We start from the raw sequence: 19,910 nt of genomic DNA on the forward strand, positions 1-19,910 counted from the left end.
GGACGGTGTGGAGGGAGATTCACTCTGTATCTGACCCCGGGATTGTGTGATGGAATGGTGAGGAAGGAGCTTCACTCTGAGTCCCACCCCGGGAATGTGTGATGGGACGGAGTCGAGGGAGATTCACTCCGTGTCTGACCCCGGGAGTGTGTGATGGGACGGTGTGGATGGTGCTTCACTCTGTGTCTTACCCCGGGAGTGTGTGATGGGACGGTGTAGAGGGAGGTTCACTCTGTGTCTGACCCCGGGAGTGTGTGAATTGTGCATTTGGAGGGCTTTTCACTCACTTTATGACCACGGGAGTAGGTAATGGGACGATGTGGAGGGAGCTTAAATCTGTGTCTGACCCTGGGAGTGCGTGATATGACGGGGCGGAATGAGTTTCACTCTATGTCAGACCACGGGAGTGTCTGATGGGACAATGTGTAGGGAGATTTATTCCGTTTCTCTGCCCGGGAGTGTGTGATGGGACGGAGTCGATGGAGTGTCAATCAGTGTCTGACCACGGGAGTGTTTGATGGGGCAGTGTAGAGGGAGCTTCACTCTGAGTGTCACCCCTGCAGTGTGTGATTGGACGGTGTGGAGCGAGTTTCACTGTGTTTCTGAGTCTGACCGTTCTCTCCCAAGCTGAAACTGATGTATGGTAGGTGGAAGTTAATGTCAAGCCCCTCTCTGTTCCCAGGGTCCGGACAGATGGAGGGCAGATTCACTTTTGTTGGTTTGAATGTTTCGCTGCTATGTCTATTCCTGTTGAGAAATCTCATGGCAAGCGCACGGTTAACCCTAACGGTTCCCTGTGAGACAATAAGTCAGAGGGAATGCAGGCGAGACTGGATGAGATACGAGCTCTGTGGGAGGGTGTGAGGATGGAGGGCTCAGGGAGGGGTCGGGGTGTAGGCAGAGCAGTGGGAGGGGCGGTATAGAGAGAGGGATGTAGAAAGGGATTAGTAGATTGCTCTGGGTGGTGGTGGGTACAGAGAAAGCCATGGGATTTGTGGTGTGCTGGGAGTACAGTGTGAGGTGTTTCGAGTGGGGGTGGGGCAATGAGGAGGGATAGCTGTGTGGCTGGGAGCGTGATGCGAGAACAGGAAGTGCAAATAACAGCTTGGGAGGAGTGGCGAGGAGGGAGGAGAGTGGAAAGAGGCTGTGAGGAAGGGGACCTTTATAAAATGTCAACAACGCTCTCCCCGTACTAACCCCACTCTCTCATTCCTCTCTCTACCCTCCCTCCCTCTTTCCCTATCTCTCACACGCTAAAACTGTGCCACGTGCGAGTGAGGCAAGGAACAGGAGGACTATAAAGATTAATACGTGGCTGAGAGGATGGTACAGGAGGGAGGGCTTCAGGTTTGTAGATAATTGGGCCTTGTTCCAGGGAAGGTGGGATCTGTTCCGAAGGGACGGTTTACACCTGAACTGGAGCGGTACTAACATTCTTGCAGGGAAGTTTGCTAGAGCTTCTTGGGGGTGTTTAAACTAAATTTGCAGGGGGCGGGGATCCAGAACGTGAGAGAGGATAGCGAGAGGAAGAATAAGGTGGGGACCACACGGTTCCAGAATATTAAGTGTGTAGTAGAGAAAGGTGAGGCGGAACAAGTGATAAGGAGGACTCGTGTACAGAGGCATGGTCTGACGGAACATGGAGTTAAATGTGTTGAAAGAATAAGTAAATGTAGGAAGGACAACAAAATTCTAGGGGCGTATAGCCCGATGGGAGTTTGGGGAGCTGGGTTAAGCACAATAGGCAGCGATTCAAACAGAGTGAGGAGAAATGGGTTAAAAATTCTATATCTGAATGCACGAAGTGTCAGAAATAAGGCGGATGAGCTTGAAGCTCAGGTGCGAATGGGTAACTATGATGTTGTTGGGATAACGGAGACATGGCTGCAGGGAGATCAGACTTGGGAAATGAATGTACAAGCGTATACGTGCTATCGTAGGGACAGAAATGTGGGCAGAGGGGGTGGGGTGGCCTTGTTGGTGAGGAACGAGATTCAGTCCTTTGCAAGGGGGGACATAGGATCAGGAGAAGTAGAGTATGTGAGGATAGAACTGAGGAACAGTAAGGGCAAAAGGACCCAAATGGGTGTTGTCTACAGGCAACCAAACAGTATCATGGATATTGGGTGCAAGTTGAATAGGGAATTAACATTGGCATGTGGCAAAGGTAATGTCGCAGTAGTTATGGGGGATTTCAACATGCAGGTGAACTGGGAGAATCAGGTTGGTGCTGGACCCCAGGATAGGGAGTTTGTAGTGTGCCTACGGGATGCATTCTTGGAACAGCTTGTACGAGAGCCGACCAGGGACAAGGCTGTTCTGGATTTAGTGTTATGTAATGAACAGGATTTGATAAGCGATCTTGCAGTAAAGGAGCCATTAGGAGGTAGTGATCACAATATGATAAGCTTTTATCTGCAATTTGAGAAGAATGGCAGCTCGGAGGTGTCATTGTTGCAGATGAACAGGGGAAACTATGGAGCCATGAGGGAGGAGCTGGCCAAAGTTGACTGGACGGATAGCCTAGCAGAAAAGACAGTGGAACAGCAATGGCAGATATTCTTGGGAATAATGCACAAGGTGCAATATCAGTTCATCCCCCAGAGAAGGAAGGATTCAAAGGGGGGAAAGGGGCCTCAGTGGTTGACAAAGGATGTCAGAGACTGCATAGCATTAAAAAAAAGGGAAATATGACAGAGCTAAGGTGAGTGGGAGGACAGATGATTGGGAAGTTTTTAAGGAACAACAGAACTTAACTAAAAAGACAATACGGGGAGAAAAAATGAGGTACGAACGCAAGCTAGCCAGGAATATAAAGGAAGGTAGCAAAAACTTTTTTCGGTATGTGAAGACAAAGAAGATAGTTAAGAACAATGTTGGGCCCTTGAAGAATGAATTGGGTGAAATTGTTATGGGAAACAGAGAAATGGCAGAAGAATTTAATGAGTACTTTAGATCTGTTTTCACTAAGGAAGACACAAACAATCTCCCAGATGTATGGATGGGCCAAGGACATAGGGTAACAGAGGAAATGAAACAGATTGACATTCGGAAGGAAACGGTGATGAGAAGACTGATGGGACTGAAGGCTGACAAATCCCCAGGTCCAGATGGTCTGCACCCTATGGTACTAAAGGAGGTGGTCCTGGAAATTGCGGATGCATTGGTAATCATTTTCCAATGTTCCGTAGATTCAGGATCAGTTCCTGAAGATTGGAAAATGGCTAATGCTATCCCACTTTTTAAGAAAGGAGGGAGGGAGAAAACTGAGAACTATCGACCTGTCAACCTGACATTGGTGGTGGGAAAGATGCTAGAGTCCATTATTAAGGATGAAATAGTGGCATATCTAGATAGCAGTGATAGGATTGGGCCGGGCCAGCATGGATTTACCAAGGGTAAATCATGCTTGACTGATCTGTTGGAGTTTTTCGAGGATGTAACCAGGAAGTTAGACGGGTGAGATCCAGTGGATGTAGTGTACCTCGATTTTCAGAAGGCATTTGATAAGGTCCCACATAGGGGATTGGTGGGTAAAATCAAAGCTCAGGGCATCGGGGGGAAGACATTGACATGGATAGAAAACTAGTTTGCAGATAGAAAGCAAAGTGTAGCGGTGAATGGGTGTTTCTCGGAATGGCAGGTGGTGACTAGTGGGGTGCCACAGGGCTCGGAATTGGGACCACAGCTGTTTAACATTTACGTTAACGATTTGGATGAAGGCATAGAAAATAACATCAGCAAATCTGCTGATGATACTAAGCTGGGTGGCAGTGTGACATGTGATGAGGATGTTAGGGGAATTCAGGGTGACTTGGATAGGCAGGGTGAGTGGGCAGATACTTGGTAGATGACGTTTAATGTGAATAAGTGTGAGGTTATCCACTTTGGGAATAAGAACAGGAAGGCAGATTATTATCTGAACGGTGTAGAGTTAGGTAAGGGAGAAATACAGAGAGATCTAGGAGTCCTTGTTCATCAGTCACTGAAGGTGAATGAGCAAGTGCAGCAGGCAGTGAAGAAGGCTAATGGAATGTTGACCTTTATTACAAAGGGAATTGAGTACAAGAGCAAGGAAATCCTCTTGCATTTGTACAGAGCCCTGGTGAGACCACACCTGGAGTATTGTGTACAGTTTTGGTCTCCAGGGTTAAGGAAGGACATCTTGGCTGTAGAGGAAGGGCAGCGTAGATTCACGAGGTTAATTCCTGGGATGTCTGGACTGTCTTATGTAGAGAGGTTAGAGAGACTGGGCTTGTACACGCTGGAATTAAGGAGATTGAGAGGGGATCTGATTGAAACATATAAGATTATTAAGGGATTGGACAAGATAGAGGCAGGAAATCTGTTCCAGATGCTGGGAGAATCCAGTACCAGAGGGCATGGTTTGAGAATAAGGGGTGGGTTATTTAGGACAGTGTTAAAGAAAAACTTCTTCTCCCAGAGAGTTGTGGGGCTCTTTAATGCACTACCTCGGAAGGTAGTGGAGGCCGATTCTCTGGATGCTTTCAAGAAGGAGCTAGATATGTATCTTATGGATAGGGGAATCAAGGGATATGGGGACAAGGCAGGAACCGGGTATTGATAGGGATTGATCAGCCATAATCTCAAAATGGCGGTGCAGGCTCGAAGGGCCGAATGGTCTACTTCTGCACCGATTGTCTATTGTCTATTGTCTATAAAACTCTTTCTTCCTCTTTTCATCTCCTCTGTCCCACTCATTACTTTACGTCACCTTCCCTGTCACGCTTTCTCCCCTTTCCCAACCGTTCTCTGTCTTTCCACCTCTCTCTCCTTCTACGCCTACTGCTCTCTGTTGCCATTTCCCATCTATGTAATTCCCTTTCCCCACTCTCCCCTTCCCCACACTCTCTGCTCTCTCTCTTTCACATTCCCACTCTCTACCGTTCTCGCTGTTCTTGCGCACTCTTTCCCTCACTCCCCTCACTTCGTCACTCCACTTCCGCTCCTTCCGATCTCAGTCTCTGTCCCCCTTCATCTCCTCTCGCTGTCCCCTAATTTTCCGAACTCCCCTCCTCACCCTTTCCCTCTCTGTATTCACCCCACCTCTCTCTTCCTCACATTCTCCCCTCTCTCTTAACCATCTCTCTTTAACCTCTGTCCCTTTCTCTCTCGCTCCCTTTGTCTCGCACCCCTCTGCCTCCCAAATTTATCATCCCAATCTGCACACTCACCATCTCTTCCGCTATCGCTCTCACCAGTCTCACTCCCCTTCAGGCATAACCTCGCTCCCTTTACTCCGTCCCTCTCTCTGTCTTTCCCCTTTCTCGCTCCCATTCGCTCCCATCTTCTCGCCCATCGCTCCAATCGCTCACTCCTCACTCCATTTCTCCTTCTCATCCTCACTCTCCTGCTCTGTCTACTCGGCTCTCTCCCCTCACGTCCACCTTTCTCTCACCTTCAATCCCTACCTCTCAGCCCTCTTTTTCCGCACTCTATCTTCTTGACTCTGTCATCACCCCTCCCACCTTGATTTACCGGTCTCTCCTCCTTCTATTTCTCTCTCTCGCTCTCTCTCATTATCTCACTTTCTTCCCCAGACCGTCAGACCTCCAACGACAGAAAGCTGAACATTGGGAAAGATGAGAGTGAGGATCCTCCCATTGCCTCGGGACCCGGCGAGCTGCGAGTCACTGCACAGACAGGTCAGAGTTCACAGTAGCGGCGCCATTCTGAAGGGGTCACGTGTCAAATCCCAAGTGTCCAAGTTTCTAATGCATCTGCTCGACCACTACCTCTGGCAGTTTGTGCCGTGGACTGACCACCATCTGGGTAACAACAGGTTGTTAATGGGCTCCACAATTAGATGTGTTTGCATGTTTCTCCTCTCAACTTAAACCTGCGAGCTCTGGTTCTCGATTCTCCAAGACGATATCAAATCACTCTGCGTATTCACACGTCACGCCTGCACTCCAAGAAATATAGTCACAACCTTCCTGACCTCGCTTTGTAACCCCTCCATCGAGTCCCGACGGTATTTTCGCAAATCTCCATCTGCACTCTTTCCAGTTCAATGTGTTGCAAGAGTCGCCCTTGTAATAGTGATCAGAGACGTATTTACCGACAAGTACCTTGATTGTCTAATTTACCAAGCACGTGAATACACTAAATACCTCCAATTTATACCCTGAATACCTTGTGTTCACACCGGCTAACTCACCCCGACCTTCCATGCGCAGTCAGAAATCAGAAAAGGTATCACCAGTTGAAAGGGAGTTTCTGCTACTGTCCACATGTTCCTCTTAGCGGCGCCAGAATTTCCACGTGTGCCTGGGGTTCTCCACATCCACGATAATTGGTCTCACGTAGAGTTACACTCGCCAGCAGAGTAGAAGTGTTAGATTTATATTAATTTCTTAAAAATTCACCTGTTGAATTCCAGTGTCATTGGCTACAGGTCACGTGTCTGACCTTTAACAGTTTTCATTGGCTCTGCTCCAGGCCTGCATCAATTATTGTCCTCTGACCAGCAAGTGACAATCTGCCATTTATGACACTTTGTTCTCAGTCAGCCTGAATCGAGCAGATCAGACAGGCCCAAATCCACGGACTCAATCCACACTTCCCGCTGCGTCGCTGAAGCAGCTACCGTAATAAAGACTCCATATAGAACCATATAACAATTACAGCACGGAAACAGGACATTTCGGACCTTCTAGTTCGTGCCAAACGCTTACTCTCACCTAATCCCACCGACCCGCACTCAGCCCATAATCCTCCATTCCTTTCCTGTCCATATACCTATCCAATTTTACTCTAACTGACAGTACCGAACCTGCCTCTACCACTTTTACTGGGAGCTCGTTACACACAGCTACCACTCTCTGAGTAAGGAAATTCCCCCCTCGTGTTACCCCTAAACTTTTGCTACTCAACTATCGACTCACATCCTCTTGTTTTCAATCCCCCCTACTTTCAAAGAAAAAAGCCTATCCACGTCCACTCTATCTATCCCCCACATAATTTTAAATACCTCTATCAAGCCCCCCTCAACCTTCTATGCTCCAAAGAATAAAGGACTTACTTACTCAACCTTTGCCAGTAACCTAGGTGCTGAAACCCAGGTAACATTCCAGTAAATCTCCCCTGTTCTCACTCTATTTTGTTGACATCTTTCCTATAATTCGGTGTCCGCAACTTTACACAATACTCCAAATTTGGCCTCACCAATGTCTTGTACTATTTTAACATTACATCCCAACTCCTATACTCAATGCTTTGATTTATAAAGGCCAGCATACAAAAAGATTTCTTCACCACCATATCCACATGAGATTCCACCTTCAGGGAACTATGCACCATTATTCCTAGATCACTCTATTCTCCGTTTCTTAATGGCCTACCATTTATCATGTATATCTTATTTTGATTATTCCTACCAATATGTAGCACCTCAAATTATCAGCTTTAAACTTCATCTTCCATCGTTCAGCCCACTCTTCTCCCTGGCCTAAATGTCTCTGCAAGCTTTGAAAACCTACTACATAATCCATAACACCACCTACCTTAGTATCATCTGCATATTTACTAATCCAATTTTCCACCCCATCATCAATGTATATAACAAACTACATTGGACCCAGTACAGATCCCTGAGGCACAACACTAGTTACCGGACTCCAACCTGACGAACAGTTATCCGGCATCTCCCATCCAGCCACTGTTGAATCCATTTTGCTACTTTAATATTAATACCTAACGATTGAAACTTCCTAACTAACCTTCCGTGCGGAACCTTGTCAAAGGCTTTACTGAAGTCCATATAGACAACATCCACTGCTTTACACTCGTCAACGTTACTCGCGACCTCTTCCAAAATTCAATAAGATTTGTCAAACATGACCTTCCACGCACAAATCCATGCTGACTGTTCCCAATCAGACACTGTCTATCCAGATAATTATATATACCATCTCTAAGAATACTTCTATTAATTGTCCCACCACTGACGTCACACTGACAGGCATATAATAGCTAGGTTTACTCTTAGAACCCTTTTTAAACAATGGAACCACATGAGCAATACGCCAGTCCTCCAGCACCATCCCCGTTTCTAACCACTGCGACCGACCCTGGATAATTGGATTACAACCCACCCCCTCTCCACACATACTCCCCCACATCGGGGGAAGATACGAAAACAAGCTTCGTCGGCTCAAATATAGACTCTACACGCTTTTATCAGATTATTGTACTAGCGCAAGCAGGTCAGAGTCCATATTATTGACTTCACCCTCAATGTGTCACGTGCTATACTCACTAGTGTACAAGACACTTCGTCCCTCCGCCTCCGCTCCCTCCTGTCTTTCTCTTTCCACGTTCATCCCGTTTCGCTCTCCCACAATTTTCCGATCCACTACCCCTCCACACCCTCTCGACCCTCTGTATTCCTCCGCCTCTCTCTCCCTCACGCTCTCTCCCCCGCTCTTAACCCTCTCTTTAACCTCTTTCCCTTTCTCTATCGCTCCCTTTGTCTAACCCCCCTCTGCCTCCCAAATCTATCCTGCTATCCCCACTCTCACCTTTTCTGTCGCTATCTTGCTCATTAGTCTCACTCCCCTTCCGGCACCACCTCGCTCTCTTTACTTATTCCCTCTCCCTGTCTTTCCCCTTTCTCGCCCCCGTCCACTCCCATTTTCTCGCCCAGCGCTCCAATCGCTCACTCCTCACTCCATTTACCCTTTTCATCCACACTCTCCTGCTCTGTCTCCTTTGCTCTCTCCCCTCACTTCCACCTCTCCTTCACATCCAATCACTACCTCTCAGCTCTCTCTTTCGGCACTCTATCTTTTTTGTCTCTCTGTCCTCACCCTTCCTCCATTATTTACCGGTCTCTGCTCCTTCTATTTCTCTCTCTCTCATTCTCTCACTTTCTTCCCCAGGCCGTCAGACCTCCACCTACAAAAAGCTGAACATTGGGAAAGATGAGAGTGAGTATCCTCCCATTGCCTCGGGACCTGGCGAGCTGCGAGTCACTGCACAGACAGGTCAGAGTTCACAGTAGCGGCGCCATTCTGAAGGGGTCACGTGTCAAATCCCAAGTGTCCAAGTTTCTAATGCATCTGCTCGACCACTACCTCTGGCAGTTTGTGCCGTGGACTGACCACTATCTGGGTAACAGTAGGTTGTTAATCGGCTCCACAATTAGATGTGTTTGCATGTTTCTCCTCTCAACTTAAACCTGCGAGCTCTGGTTCTCGATTCTCCAAGACGATATCAAATCACTCTGCTTATTCACACTTCACGCCTGCACTGCAAGAAATATAGTCACAACCTTCCTGACCTCGCTTTGTAACCCCTCCATCGAGTCCCGACGGTATTTTCGCAAATCTCCATCTGCACTCTTTCCAGTTCAATGTGTTGCAAGAGTCGCCCTTGTAATAGTGATCAGAGACGTATTTACCGACAAGTACCTTGATTGTCTAATTTACCAAGCACGTGAATACACTAAATACCTCCAATTTATACCCTGAATACCTTGTGTTCACACCGGCAAACTCACCCCGACCTTCCATGCGCAGTCAGAGAACAGAAAAGGTATCACCAGTTGAAAGGGAGTTTCTGCTACTGTCCACATGTTCCTCTTAGCGGCGCCAGAATTTCCACGTGTGCCTGGGGTTCTCCACATCCACGATAATTGGTCTCACGTAGAGTTACACTCGCCAGCAGAGTAGAAGTGTTAGATTTATATTAATTTCTTAAAAATTCACCTGTTGAATTCCAGTGTCATTGGCTACAGGTCACGTGTCTGACCTTTAACAGTTTTCATTGGCTCTGCTCCAGGCCTGCATCAAGTATTGTCCTCTGACCAGCAAGTGACAATCTGTCATTTGTGACACTTTGTTCTCAGTCAGCCTGAATCGAGCAGATCAGACAGGCCCAAATCCACGGACTCTATCCACACTTCCCGCTGCGTCGCTAAAGCAGCTACCGTAATAAAGACTCCATATATAACCATATAACAATTACAGCACGGAAACAGGACATTTCGGAACTTCTAGTTCGTGCCAAACGCTTACTCTCACCTAATCCCACCGACCCGCACTCAGCCCATAATCCTCCATTCCTTTCCTGTCCATATACCTATCCAATTTTACTCTAACTGACAATACCGACCTGCCTCTACCACTTCTACTGGGAGCTCGTTACACACAGCTACCACTCTCTGAGTAAGGAAATTCCCCCCTCGTGTTACCCCTAAACTTTTGCCCCTTAACTATCGACTCACATCCTCTTGTTTTCAATCCCCCCTACTTTCAAAGAAAAAAGCCTATCCACGTCAACTCTATCTTTCCCCTTCATAATTTTAAATACCTCTATCAAGCCCCCCTCAATCTTCTATGCTCCAAAGAATAAAGGCCTTACTTGCTCAACCTTTGCCAGTAACTTAGGTGCTGAAACCCAGGTAACATTCCAGTAAATCTCCTCTGTTCTCACTCCATTTTGTTGACATCTTTCCTATAATTCGGTGTCCGCAACTTTACACAATACTCCAAATTTGGCCTCACCAATGTCTTGTACTATTTTAACATTACACCCCAACTCCTATACTCAATGCTCTGATTTATAAAGGCCAGCATACAAAAAGATTTCTTCACCACCATATCCACATGAGATTCCACCTTCAGGGAACTATGTACCATTATTCCTAGATCACTCTATTCTCCGTTTCTTAATGGCCTACCATTTATCATGTATATCCTATTTTGATTATTCCTACCAATATGTAGCACCTCACATTATCAGCTTTAAACTTCATCTTCCATCGTTCAGCCCACTCTTCTCACTGGCCTAAATGTCTCTGCAAGCTTTGAAAACCTACTACATAATCCATAACACCACCTACCTTAGTATCATCTGCATATTTACTAATCCAATTTTCCACCCCATCATCAATGTATATAACAAACTACATTGGACCCAGTACAGATCCCTGAGGCACAACACTAGTTACCGGACTCCAACCTGACGAACAGTTATCCGGCATCTCCTATCCAGCCACTGTTGAATCCGTTTTGCTACTTTAATATTAATACCTAACGATTGAAACTTCCTAACTAACCTTCCGTGCGGAACCTTGTCAAAGGCTTTACTGAAGTCCATATAGACAACATCCACTGCTTTACACTCGTCAACGTTACTCGCGACCTCTTCCAAAATTCAATAAGATTTGTCAAACATGACCTTCCACGCACAAATCCATGCTGACTGTTCCTAATCAGACACTGTCTATCCAGATAATTATATATACCATCTCTAAGAATACTTCTATTAATTGTCCCACCACTGACGTCAAACTGACAGGCATATAATAGCTAGGTTTACTCTTAGAACCCTTTTTAAACAATGGAACCACATGAGAATACGCCAGTCCTCCAGCACCATCCCCGTTTCTAACCACTGCGACCGACCCTGGATAATTGGATTACAACCCACCCCCTCTCCACACATACTCCCCCACATCGGGGGAAGATACGAAAACAAGCTTCGTCGGCTCAAAGACAGACTCTACACGCTTTTATCAGATTATTGTACCAGCGCAAGCAGGTCAGAGTCCATATTATTGACGTCACCCTCAATGTGTCACGTGCTATACTCACTAGTGTACAAGACACTTCGTCCCTCCGCCTCCGCTCCCTCCTGTCTTTCTCTTTCCACGTTCATCCCGTTTCGCTCTCCCACAATTTTCCGATCCACTCCCCCTCCACACCCTCTCGACCCTCTGTATTCCTCCGCCTCTCTCTCCCTCACGCTCTCTCCCCCGCTCTTAACCCTCTCTTTAACCTCTTTCCCTTTCTCTATCGCTCCCGTTGTCTCACCCCCCTCTGCCTCCCAAATCTATCCTGCTATCCCCACTCTCACCTTTTCTGTCGCTATCTTGCTCATTAGTCTCACTCCCCTTCCGGCACCACCTCGCTCTCTTTACTTATTCCCTCTCCCTGTCTTTCCCCTTTCTCGCCCAGCGCTCCAATCGCTCACTCCTCACTCCATTTACCCTTTTCATCCACACTCTCCTGCTCTGTCTCCTTTGCTCTCTCCCCTCACTTCCACCTCTCCTTCACATCCAATCACTAGCTCTCAGCTCTGTCTTTCGGCACTCTATCTCTTTTGTCTCTCTGTCCTCACCCTTCCCCCATTATTTATCGGTCTCTGCTCCTTCTATTTCTCTCTCTCTCATTCTCTCACTTTCTTCCCCAGGCCGTCAGACCTCCACCTACAAAAAGCTGAACATTGGGAAAGATGACAGTGAGGATCCTCCCATTGCCTCGGGACCCGGCGAGCTGCGAGTCACAACACAGACAGGTCAGAGTTCACAGTAAAGACGCCATTCTGAAGGGGTCACGTGTCAAATCCCAAGCGTCCATGTTTCTAATGCATCTGCCTCGACCACGACCCCTGGCAGTTTGTGCCATGGACTGACCACCATCTGGGTAACAAATGGTTGTCACTCGGCTCCCCAGTTAAATGACTTTCCTTCTTTCTCCTCTCAGTTTAGACCTGTAAGCTCTGGTCCTGGATTCTCCAAGACGAGATAAAATGACTCTGCGTATTCACACCGTCTCTACAGAGTATCACACATCTCTGGTGCTGTACTCCCTGGAGTTCAGGAAAATGGGGGGGGGGGGGGAGGTCAAGGAAATATTCCGAATGTTAAAAGGCCTTAACAGATTAGATACGGCAAAGTTAATTCCAATAGTAGGGTAATCTAGGACAAGAAGACACAAATTCAGGATTAAAGGATGTCCATTTAGAACGGAGATGCAGATAAATTACTTTAGTCAGACGGTGGTAAATCTGTGAGAATTGTTGCCACGAGCGGCTGTGAAGCCAATTCACTGGGTGCATTTAAAGCAGAGATGGATAGGCTATTGATTAGCCAGGGCTTAAAGGGTCTGGGGAGAAAGCAGGGGAGCGCGGATGACTGGAAGAATTCGATCAACCCCTGAGTGAATGACGGAACAGACTCGACGGCCCGAATGTCCTATTTGAGCTACTATATCTCATGGTGTCATGGTCTTGTGGTGTCTCCACAGCTGCGCATGAACAACAGTCGAAAGTGAAGATCGGAAATAGACCGTACCGTCTGATCTGCCTACTCTGCCTAGTTACGTCCGCCCTCATCGTGATAGTGGTCGGTCTCTCGATCCATGGTGAGTGGAACGGGCTCCGGGTGGAGTCAGACCGTAAATAAAGAGAGTGGAATGAATTGTTATTGTAAAACACCACAGCGACACCGACACGCCCCTTACCGTAACACCGATTAAAGCCCATCACCATGACAAGGACACATCCCTAACCGTGATAAAAACACGGCCATTAGCGTAACAAAATTCGTCCTGACACAGTCACGCCATTCACTATAACATTAACAACGTTGTCACGGTCATGACGTTCAACGAGACACAAATTATCTCCTGACCGCGGCACGGACACGACCATCGCTGTGATACACACACGGCAGTCACACTGACAGCAACACACCCCTCACTGTAACATCGACATGCCCCTGACCGTGTCACTGATAAACTCATCAAGGTGACACCGAAACACACCTCACAGTGACACCGACACGCTCTTCACCGTGACCCTGAGGTAACGTACACCGTGACACCTACACGCTCCTCAAACTGAACCGCTCCGCGCCGCATCGTGATAAAAACTGACAGGTCACTGCAACACCCCTTACCGTGACAGTAATGCCCCTCAACATAACACCGATGCACCGCTCACTGAGGCAATTACCCACCCCCTCACCCTGACACCGGAAAGCCCCTTACCATGATACCGACACCTAAATTCACAATGACATCGATATAGTCCTCTCCATCACACCGACACACACCTCAGCGTGACAATCGGAGACACACCGTGGCCATAACATGCCTCTCACAGTGACACAGACACACTCCTCTCAACGAGACCAGCACCCACACATTACACAGCGACTCCACCCGCCGTGACATGACTACACTCCTCACTCTGACATTTCTCTCGCCGTGACGTCGAGATACACTTCATTGTGACCCGGTGCACCTCTCTCCGGCGCACAGAAACACCTATCACAGTGACACCGACATGTCCCTCACAACAGCTCGAATATGCCCCGCGCTGAGACACGGAATCGATCATCACCACGATACTGACACAGACTCCATTGTAACAACAACAAAACCTTCATCAGGGCATTGATATACCCCTCCACGTGTCACAGACACACTCTTCAAGGTGGCGCCGACGCCTCTCACTGTGCCACCAGCACATCCTTCACTGTGACACCCTTCACCGTGACACTGACACAACACTCTCCGTGACCCGTTCGGTAGCGTGACGCTGACTCACGTGTCACTGTAAACGCTAAACACCCTTCACCATCTCTCTCAGTATCACAGATGCGTCAGTCTCTAAAACGAATGCACAGCGATCTCCGTCAACAGTTCACTGAGATGGAAACGAAGTACAGATCTGTCAACGAAACCAAGGCTCAAATCTGTGAATTGTTGACCAGCAGAAGAGGTGAGGCATCATCCCCCTCTTTCACCCGCTCCTCATCACAGGGCAGGTACCGAGAGAGGAAGAGTCACTCTGTTCCTGTCTCTGGCAGTGTGTGATGTGATCGTGGAGAGAGAGCTTCACCCTGTGTCTGACACCGAGAGTGAGTGATGGGATAGTGCAGAGGGAGCTACTATATGACACCGGTTTGAGTGATTGGATGTTGTGGAGGGAGTCTGACACCGGGAGTGAGTGATGGGACACTGCAGAGGGAGCTACTATATGACACCGGTTTGAGTGATTGGATGTTGTGGAAGCAGTCTGACACCGGGAGTGTACCACTGGAAGGTATTGACTGGATTTCACTATCTGCCTGACCCCGGGGGTGTGATTGTCATTGGACGGTTCAGAGAGAGTTTACTCACCAGGGAGTGTATGATGGGATGCTGTGGAGGGAGCTTCATTCTGTGTCAGACCACCCTGTACTTGACATCGGGAGTGTGTGAGTGATGGTTTGGAGGATGATTCACTCTGTGTTTGACCTGCTGAGTGTGTGATGGGACTGCATGGATGGAGTTTCACTCTGTCACTGAATCCAGGAGAGTGTGATGGTACGTTGTGGAGGTGGATTCACTCTGTGTCTGAACACGGGATTGTGAGACATAACATTACAGCCTCACTCTATGTCTCACTCCGGGTATATCTGATGGGAAAGTATGGAACCAGCTTCACTCTGTATCTGACAGAGGGATTGTGTGATGGGACAGTGGCCAGAGAGATTCTCCGCATGTCTGACCCCTGAAGTGTGTTATGGCATCGTGGAGAGTGCGTTTTACCCTGAATCCGGGAGAGTGCGACGAGACAGTGTAGCGGGAGCATCATTCTGTGCCTGAATCCCAGAGTGAGCGATGGGACGGAACAGAGGGAGCATCACTGTGTCTGAATCCGGGAGTGTGTGATAGGACAGTGTGGATGAAGCACCACTCTGTGTCTCACTCCGGGAGTGAGGAATGGAATCGCAGAGAGAGAGCGTCTGTGTCTGACTCCGAAACTGTGTGAGCCGATAGTGCAGAAGAACGTTCATTCTATGTGACACCGGATTGTATGATTGGATGTTCTGTGGCGAGTCTGAATCCGTCAGGGTGCCATGGGAGAGCGTGGACAGTACTTCGCTTTGTGTGTGAACACAGCTGAGCGTGATCGGACGGTTGAGAGAGAACTTCATTCTGTGACTTGCCAGGAGGTGTGTGATGTAAGGAGTGCGTAAGGAGGGAGATTTACACTGTGATAGGCTTGGGAGTATCTGATGGGACGATGTGGAGGCAACTTACCTCTGTGACTGACCCTGGGAGTATGTGATTGGAGCTTCGGTCGTATTCTGACCCCTGTGTTATTTGATGTCACCGGGTAGAAAGAGCATCATACTGTGTCTGACCACGGGACTATGCGGCGGGATGATGCAGAGAGTGTTTCATTTCCTCTCTGACCACGGTGGGTGTGATTGGGAAGTGTGGAGGAAAGTTCACTCTGTGTTTGTCTGCAGGACTTCGTGATGGGAGAGCATGCAGTGAGCTTCACTACATGTTTGACCCAAAGAGTATTTGATAGCGTGGTGGAGAGAAAGCTTCAGTCTGAGACTGACCCCGGTCGTGTGTGATGGGACAGTGTGGTAGGAGCGTCATTCTGTGTCTGACACTGGGAGAGTATAAGGAGACCGTGAGACAAGAGCTTCATTCTTTATCTGTCCCCGAGAGTGTGTGTCTTGACGTTGTGGATGGAACCCAAATTAGTGTCTGACCCGTCAGGAATGTGCGTGATTGAATGTTCTGTAGGGACCTTCACTCTATTACTGACTCCGGGCGCCTGAGATGGGACGGTGCCGAGGTAGTTTCATTGCGAGTCTGATCCCTGGCAGTGTGTGATGGGACGATGTGGGGGGGGGGGGGGGGTGGTGGGCAGATTCACTCTGTATCTGACACCGGGACTGTGTGATAGCATGTTGTGGAGGGAGATTCACTCTGTGGCTGACCCCAGTGAATGGACGGTGTGAAGGTCAGATCTGTCAGATCTCAGGAGTGTGTGATGGGAAATTAACTCCGTGTCTATCCGTAAGAGCGTGTGATTTGTCAGTGAGCACCGTGCAGTCTGAATCCATGAGTGCGTGCTGGGGCCGTGGTGCGAGAGAGATTCATTCTGTGTCTGACCCTGGGTGTGTATGATGTAATAGTATAAGTGAGTTCCACTCTGTATTTACTCCTGGTTTCTGTGATGGGACAGTGTTGAAGGACAATCCCTCAGTGTCTGGCAACGGGTTGCGTGTTTTGAAATTGCGGACGGAGGTAATTCATGTGTCTCACCACGGGAGTGTGTGACGGGACGGTATGGATTGAAATTCTATCTGTGTCTGCCCCTCAGGATCTCTGTGATAGGCTGGGGGAAAGGAGCTTGTAACTGACTCGTGAGGTTTGTGATGGGGCGGAGTTGAGGGAGCTACGCCTTGTGAGCGGTCCCGCGACTGTGTGCAATTTGGTGCCGTGGCGGGAGTTTCAATTTGAGTCTGACAGCAGGAGAGTGCGATGGGATGGTGTGACCGAATTTCAGTTTGATTCTGACGACGGGAATGCGTGATAGCGGGGTTTGCGGGTGGCATGTATTTGACCCCGGGAACGTATAATGGGGCAGTTTCGAGATGTATCAATCTATGTCTGACACCCGGGGTGTGTGATGGGACAGTGTGGAGGGAGCTTTACTCTGTGTATGACACAGTGTGTTTGCGATGGGATATTATGCAGGGAGCATCACACTGTGTCTAACCCCAGGAATGAGCATTGGGAGAGTGAGGAGGAAACTTCACTCTGCCTTTTACAGGAAGTGCCTTCCAGTGGCTCAAATGATTACAGATTACAGACCGGTGTCATTGACCTCCCACTTCAAGAAGACCCTGGAGAGGCTTGTTCTAGAGCAGCTCCGGCCCTATGGTTAGGCCACACTTAGACCCCTTCCCGTTCGACTAGGAGTTGAGGATGCCATCGTCTACCTGCTGGACCGTGTCTACGCCCACCTGGATAAGCCGGCGAGCACTGTGAGGGTCATGGTTTGTGATTTCTCCAGTGCGTTCAGCACCATCCGCCCTGCTCTTCTGGGTGAGAAGCTGACAGTGATGCAGGTGGATGTTTCCCTGGTGTCATGGATTATTGATTACCTGACTGGAAGACCGCAGTACGTGCGCTTGCAACACTGTGTGTCAGACAGAGTGGTCAGCAGCACTGGGGCTACACAGGGGACTGTTTTGTCTCACTTTCTCTTCACCATCTACACCTCGGACTTCAACTACAACACAGAGTCTTGCCATCTTCAGAAGTTTTCTGATGACTCTGCCATAGTTGGATGTATCAGCAAGGGAGATGTGACTGAGTACAGGGCTACGGTGGGAAGCTTTGTCAAATGGTGCGAGCAGAATCACCTGCAGCTTAATGTGAAAAAGACTAAGCAGCTTGCGGTGGACCTGAGGAGGGCTAAGGCACCGCTGGCCCCTGTTTCCATCCAAGGGGTCACTGTGGACATGGTGGAGGATTAAAAATACCTGGGGATAGGAATGAACAATAAATTGGACTGGTCAAAGAACACTGAGGCTGTCAACACGAAGGGTCAGAGCCGTCTCTATTTCCTGAGGTCTTTTAACATCTGCCGGACGATGCTGAGGATGTTCTACGTGTCTGTGGAAGCCAGTGCTATCATGTTTGTTGTTGTGTGCTGGGGCAGCAGGCTGAGGGTAGCAGACACCAACAGAATCAACAAACTAATTCGTAAGGCCAGTGACGTTGTGGGGGTGGAACTGGACTCTCTGATGGTGGTGTCTGAAAGGAGTTGCATGTCATCTTGGACAATGACTCCCATCCACTCCATAATGTACTGGTTAGGCACAGGAGTACATTCAGCCAGAGACTCATTCCACCGAGATCTAACACTGAGCGTCATATGAAGTCATTCCTACCTGTGGCCATCAAACTTTACAACTCCTCCCTCGGAGTGTCAGACAGCCTGAGCCAATAGGCGTGTCCTGGATTTATTTTTTTTTCCACTTGGCATGATTAACTTATTATTATTTAATTATCTATGGTTTTATATTGCTATATTTCTTCTCTATTCTTGGTGGTGCGGCTGTAACGAAACCCCATTTCCCTCGGGATCAATAAAGTATGTCTGTCTGTGTCTGATGGAACAGGCCAATATGGAGCTCACACTGGGTGAAACCCCTGGGAGTGTGATGGGACTGTCTGGAGAGTGTGTCACTATGAGTCTGACCTCTGTCGACTGTGATAGTATGATGTGGAAGGAGCAACTCTCTGTGCCTGATACAGTGTGCGTGTCATGGAATGCTATGAAGGGAGCATCAGTTTTATCTGACCACTGGAGTGTGTGATGGGACGACGTGGAGGGAGATTCATTCTGTGTCTGACCCGGGAAGTGTGTGACGTGACTGTGTGGAGTAAGATTCACTCTGTGTCTGACCCCGGAGCTGTGTAATGGGACGGTGTGCAGGGAGATGCACTCTGTGCATGACCCCGAGAGTGTGTGATGGGACGTTGCGGAGAGAGATTCACTCTGTGTCAGACCCCGGGAGTGTGTGATGGGACGGTGTGGAGGGAGATTCACTCTGTGTCTGACCCCGGGGGTATGTGATGGGACGGTGTGGAGGGAGCTTCTCTCTGTGTCCGACCCCGGGAGTGTGTGATGTGATGGTGTGGAGTGGGCTTCACTCTGGGTCTGACCACAGGAGTGTGTGATCGGACAGTGTGGAGGGAGATTCATTCTGTTTCTGACAACAGGAGTGTGTGCTGGGACGGTCAGTTGGGAGCACAACTGTCACCGACGCAAGGATTGTGTGATGGGACAGTGTGGAGGGAGATTCACGCAGTGTCCAACCCCTGGGCTATGCGATGTGTCCTGCTAGAGGTAGCTTCACTCAGTGTCTGATGCAGGGAGTGTGTGATGGAAAAATGTCGTGGGAGCTTCTTTCTGTGTCAGACCCCGGGAGTGTGTGATGGGACGATGTGGACGGAGATTCACTCTGTGTCTGAATAAGGGAGAGTGTGATGGGACGGTGTGGAGGGAGCTTCACTCTGGTTCTGACAACTGGTTTGTGTGTTGAGACAGTCTGGTGGGATCATCACTCTGATTCCAAGCCCATGATTGTGTGATTGGACGATGTGGAGGGGTTTTACTCTGTGTCCGACCCCGGGAGTGTGTGATGGGACGGTGTGGAGGGAGATTCACTCTGTATGTATCCTCAGGAGTGTGTGATTGGACGGTGTGTGGGGATCCCTATTCAATGTCAGTCTTCCGGCGGAAGTAGGGGATTCACTTTTACTTGTTCGGACTTTTCAATGGACCGGGGA

Source organism: Hemitrygon akajei, unplaced genomic scaffold, assembly GCF_048418815.1.
Source record: "Hemitrygon akajei unplaced genomic scaffold, sHemAka1.3 Scf000158, whole genome shotgun sequence".
Taxonomy (NCBI): Eukaryota; Metazoa; Chordata; class Chondrichthyes; order Myliobatiformes; family Dasyatidae; genus Hemitrygon; species Hemitrygon akajei.